This window comes from Solea senegalensis, linkage group LG5, assembly GCF_019176455.1.
Source record: "Solea senegalensis isolate Sse05_10M linkage group LG5, IFAPA_SoseM_1, whole genome shotgun sequence".
Taxonomy (NCBI): Eukaryota; Metazoa; Chordata; class Actinopteri; order Pleuronectiformes; family Soleidae; genus Solea; species Solea senegalensis.
Genome location: NC_058025.1, coordinates 17,995,906 through 18,014,944, shown reverse-complemented (window position 1 = coordinate 18,014,944; position 19,039 = coordinate 17,995,906). Strand labels below are relative to the sequence as shown.

The 19,039-nt window shown below is 44.3% G+C and overlaps 1 long non-coding RNA gene across 1 annotated transcript; it reads left to right on the top strand.

The window, feature by feature from the left end:
- Positions 1-316: 316 nt before the first annotated feature.
- LOC122769877 lies at positions 317-16,938 on the top strand. Its single transcript, XR_006360471.1, has 3 exons — positions 317-564; positions 14,837-14,987; positions 16,826-16,938. It is a non-coding gene; the product is annotated as an uncharacterized LOC122769877 (long non-coding RNA).
- Positions 16,939-19,039: the final 2,101 nt, after the last annotated feature.

Here is a 19,039-nt window from a genome sequence, read left to right as displayed (position 1 = left end):
ATGAATCATATTATCCAGCTATGTTTTTGACGCAGACGTGTCGTCTCGGAGACTCCTGGTCCTGGACGCAGCTGTGGCTCCACGCGGGGGAGATTCGGTGCCGTGTCGTGCCCAGAGTGGAGCATGGTAGTTATTTTGCGTGATTGTGTCACAACTCATTACGTCACGCACTCTTTTACGCACAGATGGTCATAAAAAAAAAAAGTGTAGGTGGTGACACTGAGGGCTCACTAACTGGAATCACATGCTTGAACCTGCTTACTTTTTACGACGCTCTCCTGCAGCACGCCACATGACGTCTCTGTGGAAACGCCCGAATTGTGCTGGTGGTCCAGACGTGACTGTTACTGTTGAACCACCAAGTGTTTTTTAGTGGAGAGTAGCTTCACCCCCTAGAACACGTCATCTTGCCCGTGTTACACATGCCTTTACATCGATTTGATGATACGTAAACTGATCAGATGGGAAGTTGAAAGCAACACAATGTCTTTGTTTTTTGTTGTTTTCAGAACATACAACAGGAACAAGAAGGAAAGACGAGAGAACTGGACACTTTCTTCCTCGGTGAGTTGCTAAATTTTGACTAGAAAGTGGCTAGATTTGATGCTAGTTAAAAAGACGGTCTGAAAAGTTGCTCAATGAGCAAACAAGTCGCCAAGTTGAGTAGTAGTTTGAGCATTTAAAATATTATTATTATTATAAGTGGACACTCCTGTATCAAATATAATACAACACATTCAGTGGAAGCTTCCCAGCTGTTTTGGGAAAGTCCTGCACATTTTATGGGTTTATTGGCAGAAATGTTTGTATATTATCACTTAAAAGGTGCTATTTGTAAGAAATGATCAGGATTTGTGACTCCTTTTGAATGTGGCTGATGTTTGTATATCCCAGAATGCTATTATTCATACATAATTATTATACTTTGAATATAACTACTTTGAATAAGTCATTTGAAATACGTAAAAAAGAAGCATTTAAAAACAAGAAAAGAAAAAGAAGCTTAATCACACATAAGAAACAGTTTAACTCAAACACCTCATTGTTGTTGGTGGGACAAAATTCACCCAACAATGGTGGACATGGCAAATATTGCATCGTCGTCCCCTTAGCAACATGCTAAGTTGTTAGCTAGTTGCTCACTGCCAAGCGTTGAAGCGATATGTGTATATGTGAGTTACCTTTGATGATGATGTACAGTAGTTCTGTTGTTAGCTGCGCTGACTCGTGTTTGTGGACTGTTTTATTCCCGTTTCTTAGCTAGTTTCACTGGCTAACTATTTTACACGTGATCCAAAAACTACCACTAAATTAGCACATGGCTAAATTTAGCTAAGTAAGAACACTCCAGCACTTGTCTCCCATGTCAGTTTTCCTTAAGAGGTTGAGGCAACATTTTTTAATTAAAATACTGGCTTGAATAATAATGGTGTATTTCAAGGTTTCATGGTCCTTTATTCAAGAAAATAACACAACTTACTTAATATTCGGCTATTTTTGTCATGCCAATAATAACAATAATAATAATAATAATAATAATAATAATGATAATGTAATGATGATGAAGCGCAAACTAATTTGTTTTCATTGTGTATGAAATGACTTTGTACCATGCTGCTCACTGCTAATTGGATCTTTTTATAGAATTAAAGCCACACCTGTGGATTCAGAACATCGCATACATATGACGCATACTGACAAGGCCACACACTGGTCTCCTCTCATGTGCATGTCCTCATACTGAAACCTGCAACATAATACACTGCCATACCTCACTTGGCTTAAGTCAGGAAGCTTCCTGTCGTGGGAGGAGCCGGGGAATGTGACCTCACCTGCCTCGTGGACACCTGATGAACTCTGACCTGTCCTGCAACTGAGCCTCCAAACACTTGTCCAGAGGCGGCTTAATCTCATCTAAGTGGCCTCTGGGTGTTTTGGCACCAGTCGTTCTCTTCCCTCCTGTGCCGAGGTGTAATTTTACCCCTGAGGGTAAAAATAATGGGCAGCAAACACAGGTGAGGCAGTGTGAGGCTGATGTGTACACAGTCAGTCTGCTGTTTGTCTTTCATTCCTCTGCTCGCAAGTGTTAAGTGACGCCCAGTGTATATTCACTCCCTTTGTTTGCACGTAACAGATGTGATATAAACACATTCAGGGAACTGAACGAGTTTTAACCACAGAACTGTTCACTTGTCGGGCTTCAAACGTCGCAGGTGACTCGCTAACGGCACCAGTGAGTGCACTGCCGACCTTGAGATGTGGTTACTGTCGTTAACATGTAGCTGTGTCTCAATCCAGTGGCTGGATTAACTGGATTAATGGCAGATGAGGACTGATAAAACCACATCCATTTAAGTGTGGATTTGTCATCCAGATGTTCTCAAAATGTGCCACAAATTGATTCCGTTGACTCCTTTGAATGTGGCATATCCCAGACTACTTTGTACTTGGGACTTGGGAAACACAAACGACTTATTTTAAACGAGTTACAGAACGGCGATTCAGAACCTCTCAGTGTGCAGCCTGCCAGAATTTATTAGAAGAAAAACACGTAACCGTGAGCGAGTGGGCCTCATGTTACCCTCTGAATTTCTCTTTGTCACTTTTGTCATCACTTGCAATCTCACTTATAGTCTCGCACATAATGCTGTAATAATCCTGTTTGTATCTTTTATAATTTACGGATTACAGGTTGATTTTTGTAACATTGATGCTAATTCCAAGCTGTTTCTCATTGTTTTGTCTTTTCTAAAAGCTGTCGCTTTATTAATTAAGTCGTATTATTTGTGTCAAAGTCACCGTTTAAAGACGTCTGCTGTACTGTATTAAATATATTTATTTAAAGGGCCAGTTCCCCCAGTTTAAAACGCGGGCGTCGCTGACCAGCTGCGGTGTGCCACCTCTACGATGCTCATAAATATTTGAGTGTTCTTTATATTTTTCCCTATAATGCCTTAAAGGGAGCCCGCAGTCAGGAAATAATCATCATTACGTGGCGCGCGGTGTCGGCCAATCAATAGCCATGCCTTTGATTGACACGCCAATGTTTTTAAAGTCCCTGGAAACCTTTTTCTGAGCGTCAACAATTTTCTAGGAATCATGAGCACACACACACACACACAGGCTCTCTCTCGCTCTTCCCCATATCTTCATATTGAATATTCCACCTCAAGACCATGTTATCAGGAGGTTGTGTTATGCTCAGCTGCAGCTCTGAACCGCACAGTACAATGTGTATCTTTTCACAGTCTAATTTTAAGTTCTTGGCAAGTGTTTGCAGTGGGAGGAACTGGGTGTAGTGTACTTAACTCCCAGTCTGAGCGCTGAGCACTGAGCTGAGCTGCTTGGCACAGACTCCAGCGGTGTTGAACCGTATGGATCAGCCCAAGGAATGTTGCGCCGATGCCATTCTTGTATTCTACGGTTTTTAGGTCTAGACGTCGCTGTAGTTTCTTGACAGAAAAAGGAAGCAAACACACAGTATGTCTTCCATAGGAGACGCAGACGTAGCGTGGGATTGGGATTTGCAATTTTGACCGGTGCCTTGTCACACGCTTACTGCATGATAGCAGCTGTCCATCACATGGTGTCGTCACATATTTGCGGAATTCTGATGTCTATTTTTCCTCTAAATGGGAACAAAATGTCGATGAAGAAGAGCTGAAACCATTTTATTTATAAAGCTCATTTTTAAACCAAAGTGCAGTACATACAATACAGCAATAAGAGGGCTAATGAGGGCTAAATGACACATACACACACAAAAGCCAAAAACAGAACATTTAAGCTAGATCACGCAAAAGAAACAGTTTAACTCAAACACCTCATTGTTGAAGACAAATTCACCCAACAATGGTAGACATGGCAAATATTACAGCGTCGTCCCTTTAGCAACATTTGCAACATTTGCAACTCTTGCTAAGTTAGTTAGCTGCTCACTGCCAGGTGTTAAAGCGATACATGTGTGTGAGTGCAGCGTTAAGCCTTTTATTAGCATCATAGCTGAGACAGGAGGATGATGTACAGTAGTTCTCTTACACTGTCTAGTGTTTGTAGACTGTTCTATTTCCATTTCTTTGCTAGTTTTTACCCCTTTAACTCGCTAACTATTATACATGTGATACAAGGTCACAATTTTTAATACAAAATAAAATGAAATACAATTGCAAAAAAACGGTAGAATTTTAGTTTGTTTTGTAGAAGCACAATTCAGTTTCTGTTAGTTTCGGTTAACTATAATAACCTTGGTTACCAGAGGGTTGCCACTTTAAATTCGACAAATACGACCGTGTAGTGACATTAATGGTGAAAGAAGCAGCATTTGTATGAGAGCAGCCGACGTGGAACCCTAATTCAGCGTCTGTGAGGTTAAAAATCCAAGTTCAGGGATCCTCAGAAATTCCCAAGTTTTAGTTTTTTTTTACACGCAGTCATTCATCAGTCGAAATGTGAGGACAGAAAACAAGGTGTTGAAATCCTGGAGAGTTATTTCAGGTAAGTATAGAACAATCAGCAAGTCCCGGAGCCAGAAAATCAGATATATATTGTTGTGCCAGGTTTCCAGGACTAAGTTATTCCACAGAAACAGGATGTGGACATGCATTTCTTAGCTCCCTGTTGTATAATGCACTGTCAGGAGATGTCACAACCTGAGCAGAATAATCCATACGGCCTTTCCCTGGTGCCCCCCACCCCTCCCTCTTATTCACCTCCACCTCTTTTCCCTCTACTGTCTGGATCCATCCCTCCCTCCCTCCCACTGTGTGAGGACGGGTAAAATGAGAATAATAGGACGAGGTAGCAGGAGGAGCACAGAGCAGGCGAAGGTGAGCGTGAGTGTTTTCCTCGCGCGGCGACGGCGCTGTAGACAAACATGATGTGCACTTATGTGCTTTGTACTTTTTTGGCGGAGCTGCCCTTTATGCTCATAGATTTTCAGATGATGTTGGGAAGGAATCAATGGGACACAGCCAGTACCAGGAATGCAAGTCCATCGGAGGAACGCTGCAGTTAGATAGTATTGGGAAATAGATTTTCCTCTGTCCGCCCCCTCTCTCCCTCTCTCCCACTCTCCCTCTCTCCCTCTCTCCACCACCACCACCAAGCTTTTCCTTCAATACTCGCTGCAATTACTTCACAGTCAAAGGAGAAACGATGGAGTCTTGGCAGAGTAAATGTGTGTGTGTGTGTGTGTGTGTGTGTGTGTTGACTGAGGCTGGTGTCTGCAGATAAAAAGATCCACGTCTGTTGTGTTTCAGTGCTCAATCTGAAGTAATCTGCGCCAACATAATAAAAAATGGACCCTTCAGGTTCACTGTGACTTCACAACAGGAAGTCCATGTGGGCCCCCATAAGGGTCATATTCAGAGTGACAAGTGGGTTTCTTAAAGTAGAGTAAAAGGCGGAGTCACACCCAGGACAGATCGCCATTCACTCTCAAACTCTTAATCCTCAGTCTGCATGTTTTTGGTCTGTGGTACCTGGAGATCCGGCAATCAACCTGGAAGCAACTGCTACAGAGCTTCCAAAGGTCCATGTCTCTGTGTAGTCCAGCTCCGCTTTGGTCCACGTGGTGTAAATGTAGCACGACAACCTCTGTTCCACATCCGTGAACTCTTTTCTGGAGCCTGTGTGACATAATTGTCCTCTCACCCACTCATTATGAGGACACTACGCAAACAAATGGAAGTATTCTAACAATCTTTGCCCACAGTTTCCAGTCCGGTCGGTGTCGCGCTCGCGGGTTTTTCCGACGGCTCGTCTCCCAAAGACAACAAGGACGCACAAGTGGGAGTGAAGTCCTGGTGAGGAACTGGAATGGAGTGAGACAGAGCGAACACTGTGGACACGGATCGCGGAGACGACGAAGGAGCCATAAAACCCGGCACTGGACTTTTCAAAGCAAAACAGAATCGGCGATGTTTTCCAGAGTGTGTGCAGCTGCACGAGCGCTGATGTCCAGGTGTTGGTACCGGGACAGACGTGAAGCCACTCCTTCAACATTTACACGTAGAACAAAAGAAGACAGACGCACAAAACCTCTGTTGTCAAATTCCATACATGTGCAGGCATGTGGAAATGGACACGGACACACACACACATACACACACAAGTTTGTGCAGCTATTCTTCTCAGGACTCTGCACTGACTCCTGTTCATTTGGACAGATTAAACAAAGTGTTATATCTCTAACCACAGGTTTGGTTTTATCGCGTTAAGTCATGTGACATTTAACACTTATTTCGATTTTTTTTTAAAGTCCCAAACAACTCGTTTCAAACAATGCTGCAAAGTACTTCCCATGGTACGAAGATAAAACTCAACAATAAAAGCAGCAGAACAGCAGAATAATAAAAAAATAAATCTATAAACCCGGTTAAATAATGTAGTAAAAGTAATAAATTATATCTAGAATGATATCATTTGACAACCACTTATATTTAATGCCCTTTTTAACCATTTAATATAAAAAATATTTACTATTGCGCTTTTAATGAAGTGGCATGAAATAAGAACGGAACATTTCTTAATTTTTCAATCTGATTTTCTTTTATTTCAGTTTTTTTAAGGGAAGGATTTAAAAATGCTATTTCACTTTAAAATCCCCATCTGTCCGTGAATGTTTAACCCTAACACCTAACTTTACCCAGAGAAATTAGGTTCTTCCTTTATTAGAACCAGGTTTTGGCCCACATGAGGACTTACTGGTCCTCACAAGGTCAGTGTTTATGCCAGAGAAGGTCCTAAAGAGGCGACAAATACAAGGACATGCTGGTTTCCATGATTCCAGAGGACATTGCATGGACTTACATTCATTTCCCAGAGACTTACACTAACCTTAACCATAACTACCACTGGTTAAACCTTAACTTAACTGTACAGTCTTTTTTCACTTGACAGTGTAATAATATATATGTTGATTTGTTGTTTTTTGTCCCCATAATGTGACTGAGTTATCAGATGTAGGTCCCCACAACATGAGTAATACCTGTGTACACACACACACACACACACGGTGCTTATGTTTTATCCCCTCAGGAATCTGGAGAAGGTGTCAGGTCTGTCTCCTGCTCTGCACACAAGCTTCCCTCTCCTGTGTTTTTCTTTTCTCTCTCTCTCTCCTTATTCCCTCCATCTCTCCAGCTCCTCCTCTTCCTCCTTCAGCCTTCACTTTTATCTCCCTCCTTCCTCATCCCCCACTCCACTCCACCCCCTCTCTCTATCTCCTCTTTCTCTCATTCAATGTCCTCTCCCCTCCCTCTGTCCTCCTCCCGTCTCTCTCTCTCTCTCTCTCTCCCTCTCTCTCTGTGTCGCTACACTCTGCAACAATAAATTACACACAAACTCAATGTACATCTCTTTGTTCTCCGCGCCAGATAATTCAATTCATTTTAGCCGGGCTCTGCATTCTGAATGATGAATGCATCGACGATGCAATTAAACAGGGCCGTGCATTAAAGGGCTCTGCACACGTGCACACGCACGCACACACACACACACACACACACACACCTGTCTATCTCCAAAGACGAACACGTGGAAGAAAAAGGAAAAAAAAATTCACACGTTCACTCCGGTTTTTTCACTCGTTCATTGATATTCTGAACGTTAAAGCGTCATGTGAGCTGAGACAGGGAAAAGGACAGGGACGGGGACAGGGGAAGAAAAATGCTAAAAATTAGCTTAGCTTTGTTTGTGTGCGGATTTGTGAACAAAAGTGTGAAAATAATCTGATTAAACAGCGCTGTCTTTGCTGATAGAGTTTCCGTAAATGGAAATATGACATTTTTTGGACCTAAGAAAAAAGTCTGACTTTAGTCCGGTTAAAACTGGAATATTCGAATTTACGCAAACTTGTTCGTCCGACTGAAGTTGTACTAAATCTCAAAATCAAACACAAACACATCCAGATTATTTGTTTAGGAGTTAGAATTAAGTTCAATCGTTACATGTTCACATTCAACTGAGTGTTAATCATTCGATTCGAATAAACGCTAGAAAGACGCGTAACGGTTTTTCAACGTGGTTCCAGTCTAGAGTTGTTTTGGTCTGTGATGTCAGAGGTCAACGCCTCATGCTTAACCAGCTGATAGGAAGCACAGCGCCGCCTAGTGTCGCAGAGACAGTTGCGGTGGTTGGTGTTTTTGTGAAATAAAAACATTAAACACTGTTCTACAAATATTCAATAAATGAAGACAGTTGATATCTTTAAAGGCAGAAATTGGCTTTTAACTTTAGATTTATATCTTTTCTCGTGGAATTCTTTTCACCTTTTACAATATTTTATGATTTCAAACTTTTTTTTTTATTTTCCATTTTTATTGAACCTTTCTTTAGGCAAAAATAAAACAAAACAAATCTTCAGACTTTTATCTACAGTGTTTTAGTCTTATTTTAGTCCAGTTTATCCTTTTAATAGCTTCATTTATCTATTACTGATCGTGTTCCCGCTGTTTTTCATTCAATCATCTCTGGTGTTTGTTCACGGCTGGTTGTTGAGATCTAACGATGGCGTTTTCTTCTCCGAGTCTCTCGTCTCCGATAAATGAAGGATTTTTGCCGAGTCATGTGACTGTGGCGTGAACGGGACACGACGAGCGCGGCTGACGATGCCGTGTCCTCTCCATCCTACAGGGAGGCAGATGGACGACTGTCTGCACCGGTTTTACCGCACTTTTACAGAGGGGGGGGTGGGTGTCTTGTAGAGGTGACCCCGCAGTCCTTTTGGCGGGCGCTTCCTCGTCCGTCCTCCATCTTCTTCCCGCCCGTGGCTTCCTGCGGGGTGATTAATGTTTGCTCAGAGTGTCCCGTCTGCGCCGCACGCTCGCACGAGACACGTCAGTCAAAAACACCAGCGGAAGGGCCCGGACTGAATGGCGTGGTTTTGGAGCCAGACTCCCGGGTAATCAGAACTCTCTTTGGGCCAAAGTTGTCGCCATGTGTCGAGACAGCGATCGAGGCCAAGGGCGGAGTGAAGAGGAGATAACGGAGAAACCTGAGAGGAGCCGGCGCGGTCAATCTGGGAATCCTCGTTTCCGTCCTTAAGAGGAGAAGAAAGGCAGATTTACACTGGCACCTGAGCGGCGCATTGTCGTCCCACCCCTCGCCCCCCCGCCCCACAGACGAGCGCCCCCTTTAAATGCTGCGGGATGGTGGGGAAGGCAGAGGGTGATTAATGGGGCGTGTGTAAACAAAGCCCTTGAAACAAAAGCGAGAGTGTAAAGAATAGAGATAAGAACCGACTCCAGTCAAGTTTGGCATCATCCCTCTTCCACTAACGACCTCTACTGTCGCCCAGTGATGGCGGGGGCAGCGAGGATGGAGCGCGGGGGGGGCGACGGGCAGGGGAGTGGGCTACTTAGAATAGAGGGGAAAGAGAGTAAAAGAAGCCCCTGACATGCACATTCATTCTTTAAATGAAAAGAGATAATTGTGAGAGGAACCGACCTGTCTTCATTCTTTTGAATAAATAAAAACGCATGACCTGCCTGAAATATGGACAATGCCATTACTGATTTAATTTGAATAGACCACTTGTTATTGTGCCCGGGCTTGTGTTGTGACTCGCCGTGAATGCTAAAACACTTGACATGATTTTAAAAAACACACACACAAAAAAAACACTGTCTCGAGGAGATAAACGCAGCGTGAATTATTTTAAATAACAATAATAATAAAGGAAAAGATCACATGCAAAATCAGGCCGGGAAGATATAAACACAGGCGATAACGCTGTGCAACATTCAAGCCACATCTACTCGCGTGTCTAACGCTGCGTTCACATCGGACACAGTGCGGATTTGTCGTACGACAAGTTTACACACACACACAGACCCGCGTCAAAATGGCGTCTGAGTTGAAATTGTTCAACTTTGGTAAAAAAACACAGTTTTTTATCCAGGTTTTAATTTAAATATTAATCCAGTAAAATGATCTCAACCCTAAGTGCTCCTGGGTAATTATACACAACTCCTTATATGGACATCCTGGGGGTATGTGTTTATAAATCACATCTTCAGGCTTTTTTTCATTGTTGAGTTAAAGTTATGATTCATTTTATATCACATTTTTAGCAGCGATAAAAAGTTCACAAAATTAGACCCTTTTTTTCCTTTTTTTTGTTCATAAAAAGTGAACTAGTAATTGCAAATGTCACAAAGTCACTGATTTTAAACATTTCTTTCATCAGATTGTGCTGAAATAAGGATATAAGACATATTATAGCCTCTGTATAAACCGTATGTTTAATCATAGTGATGAAAAATCACTGATTACCGTGTTTCTTCACATGATGCTCTTTTTTGTAATCTTATATAATCAACTTATTTACTTAATTGCACGGCAGTGGGCGTTTTCAGTTGTTGTCAGTTAGAATAATTAAGAATTTTAATGCCGTTTGCATCTCGTTTTAATGCCTGAGGAAACCGAGAGACACGCAAACAACATCTGCTACCAGGAAAAATGATGACAAAGTCACGAAAAAGACTTCATCATCAGGCGATGAAGGCCTCTGAAGACGACGTCCTCACGCCCTCGCCCTCCTCTGACCGCCTCACTGTGGTCGAGTGGAGGTAAAACACGTTCCCGCTCAGTCGGGGATAAATCACAACGACAAGCTGCGTGAGTGTTAACGACATCGGCTTGAAAGCATATTCATTTCCACGCCTCGGCGTAACGGTCTCACGCGGGTCCTCAGCTGATATATTTGACAAAAGTGGACCAATTAAGCAGATTGATTCCTCGCGGTGATGTAAGCGCGCCTTAATCAAGACGGGCTTGTTTTCTGCCGACTTATGAAACACAGCCCCGTCGACCTGTGGCTCGGCGCTGTGTTTTCATAATGATATAATGGAGGAGAAGGCGCCTCTGTCCTCCCCTCCAAATACTTGAGATAAGGCGACTCCCCCCCCACTTTTCCAGCACCGGCAGCTGCATCCAAAACGCTGCGTCTGTGGGGCAGGCCGGCTCATTCCACAGCGCACCTCTCACCACATAGTCGGGGAGCTAAATCATTCGGAAACACATCACGTCACGCCCCTAATCCCCAGGATGCTCTCCACGCAGGAGCTAACGTGTCGGATTGAGAGGGAAGGAATTGTGGGTCAGATTGAAATTAAGAGGTTGAATGAGTCAGGAGCCGGTGCCTTCTTTCTCTGACAGTCAGGTACTGTATAGTATATAGTTGTTGCTCGGCTCTTGGCATCTCCCTTCCCTCTGGCGCGGTTGTCAGCGATGGCAGGTTCAGCCGCAGGTCAAGGAGAGAGAGGCAAGCAGCCATCTTATTATCCACGACCATAAAACACCTCACTACAGTAGAGGAGGCCCCTGCTGTATGTGTGTGTGTGTGCGGCCGAGCGTCTCCGTGGACGGACGGCGCTGAGCTACACCTTGTGTTCACCTTCAGCGTGTCCCACACACACGTCATCGCACAAAGTACGGCTGAACAATTTGCTGGAAAACACAAAGAGCAAATTGTGAAAGCTGCAATAAATGATGTCACGGAATTTACAAAACGATCCTGCAGCGTGATAAACGCGATAAACGCTGTCACGGAATTTACAAAACGATCCCGCAGTGCGATAAACGCTGTCACGGAATTTACAAAATGACGCGTCACGGAATTTACAAAATGATCCCGCAGTGCGATAAACGCGATGAACGCTGTCACGGAATTTACAAAACGATCCCGCAGTCGCCGCGATAAATGCGCGGAATTTAATGATGCGGTGTCGAAACGCTGTCATGGAATTTACAAAGCGAACGCGATAATTTATAAATGATCCCGCAGTGCGATAACGCGATCGCTGTCACAGAATTTACAAAATGATCCCGCGGTCGCGAGCAAATGAGCGGCTGTCACGGAATTTACAAAACGATCCCACAGTGCGATAAACGCGATAAATACTGTCACGGAATTTACAAAATGATCGGTGGCGCGATAAACGCTGTCATGTAATTTACAAAACGATCCCGCAGTGCGGTAAACGCGATAAACGCTGTCACAGAATTTACAAAATTATCCCACAACACGATAAACGTGATAGATACTATCGCGCAAATTTACAAAATGATCCTGCAACGCGATAAACGTGATAGACTGGGATTCCAGAAACCGGCTTCTTCCATTAGGGGGCGCCACAGCAGATCATCTACCTCTATCTCACCCTGTCCCTCTCATTGTCCATGAATTCTCAATATAATAATGTAAACACTTCAGTGTTTGATGTCGTCGTTATTGGACAAGGACGAGAGTGAGGGCAGCAAATGTCTGGCATGCAGTTGGCCACCAGGGGGCAGCTCCTGTGGTTGCCAAAAGGAGCTCGGTTTGAATGGAATTCTGTGGGGAAATTGAGCTTCTGCTTCTCACTTGATTTATAACGCCGCTAACGTCCCCCCCCGAGTTAGTTATTGGTCTAACTCACTAGTTTCTGCTCTTCTCTGATAGAACCTGGTGTCACTTTTGCAAACTTTGTTCCCATTTAGACTAAACCAGAGTGACACCAGAGTGATGGACCGCTGGTCTGGTTTGAATGAACTATCCTTGAGGCTTTGTTTTGGAAATGGCTGCTTTAGCTAGTTGACAAAAGCACAAATGTTTAATGTTTAAAAAGTATAATCAGACGATATTGGACTGACATTTTCATCATTAGATTGATCGAGTTACGATATTGGGTTCGTATCGGACACAAAAACAGTGTCAATCTGCTACAAATTCCTGATGTGTGTAAAGTCACCATTTCTTCCATATGGTGCGTCCACAGTGAGTGTATTCTTTGGATTCCTCGCTGTCACGTTGTATCCCGTGTTACACGCGGCCTGTTCCCTTCATGTGCCGCCGTGTTTACATTCAGCTGTACGTCGTCAGCGTGTCTGCGTGTGTCAGTGTGGGCTCCATCACAGCGAGCACATCCCATCGACTGCTTCCCCCGCCGTCTCCTAGCAACTCGCCATGGTGCCTGGCGGCCGGCTGTTACCTTTTTCCGTCAGGGCTCGTCATTTCTCCCCCGCTCGGAGTGAGGTGACTTTCATGTGTGATGTGTGTTTGAGAGCCTCCCCCCTCCTCCTCCTCCTCCTCCTCCTCCTCCTCCTCTGTCAGTGCTGTTGGGCTGCTGCTACGTGCAGGAGCGACGGCCTTGCTGTCGAAAAGCATTGGCTTAGATTTCTGTTCTCTCTCTCTCTCTCTCTCTCTCTCTCTCTCCCTCCCCCTTCCCGACGGCAATTGCTCTTTGAAAGAGGGAAGACTTGAAAGAGTGGAATCACGGTAACTGATCACTGGATGTGCTGTAACAAAAGGAAACTACAAAGATCCTGTTGGAACAGAGAGAGAAGAGAAAAAAACAGAAAAGAGGCTGCTACACTTCTGGATTAGAAAACAATACGTGTCAAGACGAGACTTTCACCTGTTTTCACCCGAAAATGTACATCACGTGACCAGTTTAATCAAACTAAGGCCGTAGTCCGAGTACACGTGCGTATACACACAGTTGAAACCAGAAGTTTACATGAACCAGACTTGTGAACCTGATATCTTTTGACTTTCCCATGATGTTACTCAAAGAAGCAGTGTGTTTCAGGTGTGCCTTCAAATACACCCACAGGTGTGTCTCTAATTAACTCAAATGTTGTCAATAAACCTATGAGAAGCTTCATTTGGGCTTTTGAAGGCATAATAATCTTAGTGTATGTAAACCTCTGACTTCTGATAAAAAATGGTCTAAAAAAAGCAAATAGCAAATTGGCAAATAGAAATAAACGGACCTAAAACAGGAAAAGTGATTGTCTGATTTCATGTCAGACAGCGACATGTCTGGTTTCAACTGTACCTGCATCTTTCAATATTAGGACCACATGAGTAGGTCAAACTGGTCTTTGGCGACCCTGACAGGACACTCAGTACAGTTTCATCCAGCTAAGGCCGTAGTCCGACTAAGACGGGCCGTCGGACCGCTCACAGAGTCCGAGTATGTCTGACTCTGCATCAGCGAGTGCGTCTTAAATCATTTTCCTCTAAAAACAAACTCACATGAAACCAGTGTGCGTCTGTGTTTGTGAGTGTAGGACGAGGAAAAGCCAGATCCGATCATATGTAATCCAGGGATCCAGGATTTTAATGCCAGGTGTGAACAGGCGTCGTACTTTGATTTATTTGAATAAATGTAAAGAGTAGTACGTCAGATGTCGCCACAGACTACGGTGGCCTGGAAGTGCAAACCATTCTTAAACACTTTTACAAATTCCCCAAACTAAGAAAAGTTGAAGCAAATGGAATGAAGTTTACTATAAAGTGGGATGTTGTGACAGGAAGAGAAGGAAGTGTGGTTTCCTTCCACGTAACACGTGTGACTGAAAAGCCTTTTAAAGCACGAGTGTCAGAGATTCTTCTGCGGCCACGGACATTTTCAACACTTCATTCACACCAAAGCAACACTTCAATAATTCATCACTCATTCACCGCTCAGTGCTCTCTACAGTGCGGGGCTAATAGTTTTCAGCACTCTTTAAACTCGACTTTCACTCACACACACACACGGGTTCGCACAGCTATTCTTCTCAGGACACGACGCGTTGTCCCGAACCCTAACTGAACCAAAAATGAGGTCCAGGTTTTGAACTCCTGGTCCTGACAAGGTCAGTGTTGATGCCAGAAGAAGGTCCTAAAGAGGCCACACGTACAAGAACGCACCATAAAAACACAGAACACAGAAAATCAGGTTTGTTTCACGGCGAGGAAGCTATTTTTACTTTCCCTCCACACAACAGTGAACATGTCAAAAGCGCTTTGATGTCATTCCATTACCGCAGAACGTGATGCACATTTTATATGCTTGAATTGCAGGGATCGCTGGAGTCTCACAGCAACTCACGCTGACCCCCAAACGACCCCTGATATGGTGACTCAGCAGCTTTACAGCAGACTGAAGCCCGGGCCCTGAGAAGGATTTCTGGACTGGCAGCGCTCACCACCGTTTGGGAAAGTGAGGTCATCGGTGTGTGGGTCTTTTTTTGTGTTTTGTGTGTGTGTGTGTGTGTGTTGGCTAAAGTGTACGAGTGGTGTTTTTCATTGTGCCGTGGGGATTATGGGTTTGGAAAAGGCTAATTTGGGTTTAAGGGCACTGGGCTTTTGCCAGACGCAACAACCTCAATCTCATATGCCATTTGTTTATTGGACAGTTTATACTGTATACACACACACATACATATGTATATATACACACTCTGCAGAGTCCTCCCATTTCCCCAAGCACAGTCAGTCAGTCAGTCATTCATTCATTCATACTGTACACTGAAACCAGTCACAGCTTGAGTGTTTCATGTCATTCCCAGAACCAAAGTGCTTATTTACTGTCCATGTTCCGTACGTCTGTAATCCACTTTTACTCTGGAACACGTCATTAGGTCAAGATGAACCCATTCTACTTCTTTTTTTGTATCTACTGATACCATTATCAGTGGTTTTACACCTCCTTTTCAAACTAAGTTTTATAATCCATATAATCCTCCAATACAACACAGCATGACTTGAAAATGCTGGATTATTTCGATTATATTTGATTCTGGATTTTGACCAGTATCGGACCGTTACTTATGCCAAGTATCAGTAACTCATCCTTAGTTTGAGGTTATCAATAACACTCATCAATCAATCAATCTGTCAATCAGGTTTTATTTACAGATCAAATTTGATTAAAAAATATAAAAAAGTAGGACATGCAATAAGCCAGAAGGGGTTTTAAGTAAGTTATCTTTAAGGTGTTTGTCCCTTGTCTGTTGTTGCCGAGCAACCAAAACCTGGGAGTTGCTGGGACGCCTGAAGTTGCTGCAGCTTCCATGACATAATGTATCTGTGAGACTCTTCTGGATTTTCAACACAGGGTTCATAAGTGCGTCAACAGCAAAAAACACTCGGTTACTTTTCCTGTTATTGTTTCTTTTGTCTTATTTTTGCCACAGTAAGTCCGTCGTACACGTAGCACAGTTCAGTTTATATCCGTGAACGTGTTGCTAACAACGGCTAACACAAGATACCTTTTTTAGATACGTCTTCTCGAATGGAACCCGGTTACATCGGAGGTGCCATCGCTCCCAGTTCTGTTTCTGTGTGCATGTTAAAAGTCAGATTTTTAGTCAAACCAAGACAATAATTCAGTTTTCTTAATGTCATGGAAACACGTTTAGTTATAGTCTTAGTCGGACTAATATGGATAACCTGGATAATGCGATTCATAGTCCGATTACTCCTGCATGTATAGGCTTAGTCGGACTGGAGTCGGACCAAGATGTCCTCCCTGGTCTTTGACCCGGGACTAGAAGGAGACAACGATTAGAGATAGCATGATTAAAATATGCATGTTTCCTTTCAGAGTCGGCAAAGACTAGTTTGACCTACTTATTTGGCCTGAATATCGAAAGACACTGAAAATATGATACGTGCAAAAGACCCGAAGACCTGGCGAGTGAAGAATCTTGGACGCCAAACACTGGAGAGTCGGTGTAATGTTTGCCCTGCTCTCTGCTCCGGATCAGAACACGAGCAGCAGCAGAGTTTTGGATGAGCTGCAGATGTTTTTGACACTGTTAAACTGACTCTTTTTCAGGAGTCCGAGGGGATGTTTCAAGCGTTTCAACTGATGGGGAGGCCATTTTTTAACTCTCACTGCTCCTCGGTCTTTGTTGTTGAAACAGTTGCTCCTGATTAGGGTTCAGTCAGAAGTCTTGAAAAAGACGGAGGGTCTGTGGGGGTGGAGGGTGGCGGGGGCTACAGAGGCATCAATGACACAAATAGCTTTTCACTCACCCCTTTTCTCTTTCTTTCTCTCTGACTTAGACTCTGCCGTTTCCACCCCTCTCCATCTGCAGTCTGACCTCTGCTATTCTTCACGATGATTCCTGTGTGTTCAAAGGCGGCAGGATGTCAGTAATTGGAAGGGATGTGATGGAGCCCCCACCCACTCCTCCTCCTCCTCCTCCTCGGGGCTGGGAGGCCCCCAGCACTGGAGAGAGAGAGAGAGGTCAGGGGGAGCCTGTCTCACACTGACACGCAGGCTCGGACGGACGGCAGCATCCAGCCACAACAGGCCCGAGGCGGCCGGCGCCGACGCTCCTGTAACAGTCGCTGGATCTTTGCAACTCTGGACTCGTGAAGCAGGACTGTTGGTTTGATGCTCGGCTAAACCCGTGACGCTTATTTTCTTTGAGCAAACAACTCGTGCTCTCGGGGTATTCTGCCACTTTACCAGTTTCACCTCTGGGGCAAAAAAAAGCTGAGACTTGAGTCGAGAGGTTCACAACCTTCCTGGCAACAAGGACCAGACAGCGGCTGAAGGAAGGAAGGAGCTGCGAGTGATCTTAAAGCTGCAGTGTGTAACTTGGATGTTTTTTTAGATTTTAGATTTTTTTTTTGGTGCATCTGAAAACAGGTTCAGTTTTTGGTCAAACTCCAGCCTGTTTTTTCAGTTTCGCTTTACTAGCTCAGTGTTGTTGTTGCATTCTTCTATCCCAAAATCATACCATGCATTGGTATCTCCCACCCCTCATATTTAACATTTGTACTGTGGTTTAGTTGGATTTAATTATTTTTGTTCACAGAAGGGTTAAAAGCTGCACACAGCACCTTTAAGCTTTTACCCAAATACTAGACTCTGTAATCGACCACCAGGATACAATGGATGACAGTCGTGTGTCACATGATGTGGCCAAAAATGCAACATGAGCACATTGTATACATGATTTAATACGACTCATATGGGCCAATGAGCATCTAGACTGGTCAGGAGGGTGTCATGGGAAAAAAAAACAATTGTACAGTAGGGGTGTGTGATATGAGCTTAAAATTCCATCGTGATATTGCAGTAAAACAGTATTGATGTTTCACCGGATTTCAAAATAAAAGCATTTGAACGATAAAGAGTTCGCAATAAAAACGGAAAATGAATCTTAGTGAAAGGAAAAACTATAACTTGATATTAAGCGGCGGGACGTGAATTTAAAGCCTCTGAGGTGAAGTTGACGGGAATTGTGCTCGTAACCAGAGAGTTCGAATCCCCGTCAGGTCAAGAGCTGGGTTACCTGATCAAGGACTACTCATAGTTCTAGTCCCAACCCTGGACAGAGGGAAAAAAATCAACAACTGATTGTAAAGTAAAAGACAAAATTAGACCCTGAAACCACTCTGTTTTTATTCTGCTGACTCCAGACGCCTGCACACACAAATTCCTGGGCAAATCAAACTTCTTCGAGTCTTGTTTTCTCGGCCCGAGGCCTGGAACCTTTCGCCAGCTCGGAGGTTTTTCAACCCTGCGCTTTAATCAGCTGCGCTCCATCTGCCCGGGCTACGGGAGGGGAAAGTTGGGAACACTTGTGCTTGTCCTGCGATCATCAAGCCTCTTCACTTTGGCCCCGAGCGCCGAGGCACGGAAAGAGCGACTTAAGAGGCTCCTTTAACCACATCAGCTTTAAATAAAGAAGTCTGGACTGCATCAACATCGCTGAGACTCCCTCCACACACACACACACACACAGGCTCAGTCATACTGCGTTGGCTCAAACGTTTACTGACAGGCAGATGTTTACACACACACACACACACACACCTTCAAACATGTGAGAAAAAAGTAACGCAGATGTTTGTGTGTGTGTGTGTGTGTGTGTTCGGCCTCGAGCGTGTGTCGTCTTCAGCCAACCGCCGCGGTTGAGGACCGGACCCGCGTCCGTCGACGCAGATTTGGGGGGGAAACACCCGGCTGACACATTCAACCCCGGGTTCTGTGACGCGGAGACGCCATCGCCGCCGCCGTTTCCTAAAAACACTTCCCGAGGCTCTTTGCTTGGTGCCAAGTGGGATTACCACGACACCATGTTACCGTCTCACTAACCCACCCCCCAAAAACAAAAAACAAAAAAACCCACTCCCAAAGTCTGGCGTTTGCGGTGCCAGCCAGCGTTACCGTCACGTTAACGCCGCGTGGCTGTGTCCTCCGTGCCTCGAGGCTGAGCCACGCCTCAAAACTCCTCCCCAGAGGGAAAGGACCCCCTGCTGGGC